This window comes from Oratosquilla oratoria, chromosome 35, assembly GCF_046742065.1.
Source record: "Oratosquilla oratoria isolate Oo_2021 chromosome 35, ASM4674206v1, whole genome shotgun sequence".
Lineage (NCBI taxonomy): Eukaryota > Metazoa > Arthropoda > Malacostraca > Stomatopoda > Squillidae > Oratosquilla > Oratosquilla oratoria.
In genome coordinates, this window is record NC_134811.1 from 1,698,351 (window position 1) to 1,704,578 (window position 6,228).

Sequence of the window (6,228 nt, forward strand, 5' to 3'; positions counted from 1 at the left end):
CTCTTTGTTTCGTAACATTTGCTTGAAGTGTATAGTAGTCAGTGCTCGTAGTATACAGAACTCCAAGTGTCCCAGATTTCATTTATCTCGAACAATGGTCCTAGATATTATTTCATCAGTTTTTTATCAGTGTTATACTCAATTGTTCTTTCCATAATGAATTGATAAATTGTTAAAAAATGATATAAGATTAGTGGGTAGATAGCCAAATAGATGAAAGAAGAAAAGTGAATGAAAGTCACAGCAAAAAATGAATTTTGGTCACATTAGCAGTGTGCAGGGCTCATCTTAAAACAAAAAGACTAAAAGAACCTCGACGATAAATTGTGTCACCGTTAGAGCAATGTCTGTACTTAACCTACTCACCGCATTACTGACAGAAGCTTTGGCAAAAAGAACAACAAAACAGATGTAGAGTTAAAGCTTATAATTGATCACGAAGTAAATGATCAATTAACACTCTTAAGGGTCATTAAGTGGGAAAGTATCTAAAGACAGTTTTAACATTGCCAATATCTTTTGACAGTGATTTTGTCAATACTCGTATAATCGACAACCATGGTTTCTAATTATGCTTTCAAGATCAATTAAAAATTCTTAAGATTCCTTCCCAGGGTATGTGAAATTAACATGACATTATTAATATCAATCATATCATTCCGGCATTGTAAATGAAATTTTATTTTTTGTATATTCATTAATACTTTTAGATTTCGTTGACTTTACAAGAATTTATTTTGTTTCTTTACCCTACAAATTCCGTTTACGTTGATATACGTCATAACCTTTTTAAGAATGACTACAAATCGAATATATACATAGTCATATTTTCAAAATTGACGAAAAAGCTTATATATGTATCATATTATCAGATATTTACTACAGTGCTTGCATATACGTGATTAAGAAATACTAAACATTTGATGCGCATATCAATAATGCAGTCAGTGTGGAACAAAACACACACAGAGAGTGAGAGAGAAAACGATGCTTAGATAATTACGCTCGCTCAGGGGCCACGCTGGAAGGCCCCGTGATCATTTGAATCTTGAATGAAAATGTAAATAAATGACAGATTCATTCATCATGGACGATTTTATAGGTCGTGTCAAGGTTAGTAAATACTACGGATATAGAGAGACGATTGAATCCAGCCACAACGAGTTGCAATGAGATACAAATGATAAAGTTGCATTGACAAAACGTGCCGATAGACGACCTTTCGATTCGTAAAGAAATCGGGCACAGAGAGGAAAAACAAACAGGAAATAAACGCCCGAACAGACAAAAAAAACAACAAAAAAAAACAACGTAGACAGACACGCCATTCTGATTTGATGACCCTTAAACATTAAAACTACGAGATGTAGTACACATTTCCACTGTCGTAGATATTCAGTCATTATCTTATTTCATTTTCTAAGAAAGGCGAAGAGAGTAGAGACCTATTGACCTCGATTTGCAATGTTTTGCGTGTCTTGAAGAACGTGTTGCAGCCTAGAAGTGGCCAGCCTCGCTATATCGAAATTAAAAATACACACACATGCGCTTGTGTACAAATACAAGCGCGCGTACACACACACACACACACACACACACACACACACACACACACACACACACACACACACACACACACACACACACACACACACACACACACACACACACACGTAGGCGCGCAGTGTGATTCACCATGGTCTTGGATCACGTGTTAGACTTGTGATCGACAGCTATTTCCCTCCCGGAAGATAATTCAGAGCTCATATATGACCGATCTATGGGTAATGCCGTGACATTACACATACACACACCTAACTCCCCGCCCACGAGAGTTGGAAAAACGACTCGCAGCGCAGCAATACTGAAATTATTTCAGCCCAGGGCGGGATTCGAACCCGGACCGCCGTAGTGGCGGCCGTGAACTCTCCCAACTGCGCCATCGAGTATATATATGTATTTGTGTGTGTGTGTGTGTGTGTGTGTGTGTGTGTGTGTGTGTGTGTGTGTGTGTGTGTGTGTGTGTGTGTGTGTGTGTGTGTGTGTACATGCGCATATACCTGTATCAGCTTAATCTATCTGCCTTCCCTTACCTCGTGGAGTGGAACATCACCTTTAATCTATTCTCTCTCTCTCTCTCTCTCTCTCTCTCTCTCTCTCTCTCTCTCTCTCTCTCTCTCTCTCTCTCTCTCTCTCTCTCCTCTCTCTCTCTCTCTCTCTCTCTCTCTCTCTCTCTCTCTCTCTCTCTCTCTCTCTCTCTCTCTCTCTCTCTCTCTCTCTGTGTGTGTGTGTGTGTGTGTGTGTGTGTGTGTGTGTGTGTGTGTCAATAATCCGTCTGGATAAAACTATCTGTTGAGATTGTGATCAAATGTCAAACGATTAAAAGAAACGATAGGATTAAATAATATTATTAAGACAACAAGGCAGACCTCGTAGCAATAACTTTAAAAATAACAAATTTAGGTTTAAGAAGGAAATAGGCAAGAAATAGTTTACCAACAGAGTAGTTAACGAATGGAATAATCTTAGTAACCATGTAATAGTGAGCGCTGAAACTATCGGTTGTTTTATGAGAAGATTAGATAACTTAATGGATAGGAATGACGAGAGGTAACTTACATGGAACTGCCTAGTGTAGGCCATATGGTCTCTTGCAGTCTCCTCCATTCTTTATGTTCTTAAAAGGATCCTTCCGCTAAATAATCTTATAATATCTATATTCGTCCAATTAATATTTCCGCAATATTTTATTAAATAAAACTAAAGAATTCATTATTGTAAGTCATTTCAAAGTCATATTGTATTAATTCGTACACACAAAGGCCTATACAAGAACAGGTCAATTCACAATGAGAATATAATTTCACGAGTTCAGCTTGATTGGTAACATGCGCACCTCATGACGTCCTATTGTTTGTTTTGTCTCCGAAGTGAAGTGACCTGTTCTTGTTTTGACCTCACGCACCCGGAAGAGTCTCGCAAGCACATGTGGGGGTATCAACATAATACGCTGTGCCCTATTTCTCTCTCTCTCTCTCTCTCTCTCTCTCTCTCTCTCTCTCTCTCTCTCTCTCTCTCTCTCTCTCTCTCTCTCTCTCTCTCTCTCTCTCTCTCTCTCTCTCTCTCTCTCTCTCTATTTATCTATCTCTCCCCCTCTCCCCCTCCCTTCCCCTCTCCCTCTCTCCCTCCCTCTCTCTCCCTCCTCCTATCCCTCTTCCCCTCTCTCCCTCCTCCTCTCCCCTCTCTCTCTCCCCCTCTCCCCTCTCTCCCTCCCCCTCTCCCCTCTCTCCCTCCCCCTCTCCCCTCTCTCCCTCTCTTCCCCTCCCGCTATCTCTCTCTCTCTCCCCTCCTTCTCTCCCTCTCCCTCTCTCTCTCTCTCCCTCTCTTCCTCTCTCCCTCTCCTTCTGCCCCTCCCCCTCTCCCTCTCCCTCTCCCTCTCTCCCTCTCCCTCTTCTCTCCCTCCCCCTCTCCCTTTCCCCCTCCCCTCCCCCTCTCCCTTTCCCCCTCGCCTCCCCCTCCCCTACCCCTCTCCCCATCTCCTTTCCCCTCCCTCTCCCCTCCCCCTCCCCTCTACCCTCCCCTCCCCTCCCCCTCCCCTCCCCTCCCCTCCCCTCCCCCTCCCCTCCCCCTCCCCTCCCATCCCCTCTACCCTCCCCCTCCCCCTCCCCTCCCCCTTCCCTCCCCTCCCCCTCCCTCCCCTCCCCTCCCCTCCCCCTCCTCTTCCCCTTCCCCCTCTTCCCTTTCTCCCTCTCCCCCTCCCGCTTTCTCTCTTCCCCTCTTTCCCTCTTCCTCTTTCTCCCTCTTTCTCTCGCCACCTCTCTCCCTCTCTCTCCACCTCTCTCCCTCTCTCTCTCCCTCTCTCCACCCCTTTGCATCTTTCTTTAAAATGATGTACGTACCAGTAATTTATAAGATGCAAAAAGCACCTGATATTCAACAGTCAGGATGGCCGAGCGGTCCAAGGCGCTGCGTTCAGGTCGCAGTCCGGTCTTCCGGGCGTGGGTTCGAATCCCACTTCTGACAGAAATGTTTTTCTCTCGCCGCGACGGCGTTTTCGAGTAGAGATGCCAGATGCACTCAGACGCTGCCTAGTAGTTCGTCAGTAATAACCAGCATTTCTATCCTTGGAGACAATAACGTAACGAAGAGATGACGTCATAGAGTTGGTAGTGGAGAGGTTAAAGTACTCGTAGGCTAAAAGTACAGAAGGAGAGTTTTTAAAGTGATCAATATATACATATATATATATATATATATATATTTTATATATATATATATATATATTATATAATATATATATATATATATATATATATATATATATATATTGAGTGGTGATTTGTGACCAATTAAAAGAGATTGGTGATTTAATGGATATTTGATTAGATCGTGATACTTTGAATTCGTGAGTTTTTTTCAGATCAATAAAATACTATGGCGGGTAGATGTAACAGACATCGACCTTAAAAGGTCAAAGGTCAGGGTTATCAGAAATGGACGTTTTTACGTTATATTAGATTTTAGCTTTGTTATGATAACACACACATACACGCGCGTGCTCACACGCACATCACATACACACATATGCACACGCACACGAGCACACACACACATACACACAAACACACACACACACATACACACACACACACACACACACACACACACACACACACACACACACACACACACACACACACACACACACACACACACACACACACACACACACACACACACACACAAACACCAACAAAAATCTCATTTTGCTGTTTATTTCTGACAGTCGTTCTTACTGAGTGACATATTCTCTCTCTCTCTCTCTCTCTCTCTCTCTCTCTCCTTATTTTTTTCTTTTTCTTCTCCTCTCTTTCTCTCTCAGTGTCTCTATTTCTATTTATCTCTCTATTGCTCTCTGCTTCTGCCTTCCTTACACTCTTGCTGTCAATCTTCCATCAAAATGAATTATCTTCACTTCAGTTCTCCATCTTTCCTTCACGTCTCCATTTTGCCTTTTGAAACCCCTTTCGTACTGGGTGGCACTGAGTCTAGCTACCCACAAGCGATTTTATTAATCACAGTGACATCTCATTGGTAGCAAAAGGTCAAAAATGAATTTTTATCAATCAGATTCTTCTTCCTCATCTACTGTTTTTCTTTTACAATAGAAAATATAACTAAATGTATTCTATGAAGTCTATTCATTTTCGTAATTATCAGTCTTCTTCATTCATCTTAGTTCAGGTTTAAGAAGAAAATAGTCAAGAACTGGTTTACCAACAGAGTAGTTAAAGAACGGGTTAGTTAACCATGTAGTAGTGAGGACTGAAACTATTTGTTGTTTTAAGAGAAGGTTGGATAACTTTATGGATAGGGATGACGAGTGGTAAGAGACATGGAACTGCCTAGTATAGGCCTTATGGTCTCTTGCAGTCTCACCCATTTTTATGTTCTTTTGTTCTTATGTTCTCTTTACTTCTACATCCCTTCCTCGTATCTTATACTTTTTCTCAAACAACTAATATTTTTTTTATTAGATCAGTTACTTTCCGTTTCACCATAATACTTTCTCAATCTCCATCACACTATCACCCTCTTTCTTGGAAGGTAAGAACATGTGAATGTAGGAGACTGCAAGAGACCATAAGGCCCACACTGGGTAGTTCCATGTTCTTTACCATCTGTCATTCCTTCTCATAAAGTTATTTAATTCTCTATTAAAAGTACCAATAGTTTCAGCGCTCACTACTACATGGTTACTAAGTCTATTCCATTCGTTAATCATTCTATTGGTAAACCAGTTCTTGCCTATTTCCTTGTTAAACCTAAATGTGCCCAATTTAGATAAATTAGTGAGAATCCTACACTGCTGTCTTAATATGATGACCTTGTCTGTATCACTTTATTTCCTCTTCACCAAATTATGTCTCATTTCATCTGCCTCTTAGTCTCCATCTGCTCATTTTTCTTCTCGAAATCATGTGGCGGCACACTAAGCATTTCTTGCTAGCATGCTATTCACTTTTGCTGCTTCGTTTGAGTAGAAATGACTTCGGTTATGATTTTTTTTTTTCAATTTTTCCAAATGTCAAATTAATCTTGCGTCATCAAGTTAGAAGTTGAATAACGAACTAAGAGAAGCTAAACCTAGAACACGAATGTTAGATACATAGTTGAGGTGTCCTAGAATTCTAGAATGTTGTAACCGAAGTCGTTTCTACTCAAACG

The 6,228-nt window shown here is 41.2% G+C and overlaps 1 non-coding gene across 1 annotated transcript; it reads left to right on the plus strand.

The window, feature by feature from the left end:
- Positions 1 to 3,939: 3,939 nt before the first annotated feature.
- On the plus strand, positions 3,940 to 4,023 carry TRNAL-CAG (transfer RNA leucine (anticodon CAG)). The gene has a single exon. It is a non-coding gene; the product is annotated as a tRNA-Leu (tRNA).
- The last annotated feature ends 2,205 nt before the right edge of the window (positions 4,024 to 6,228 follow it).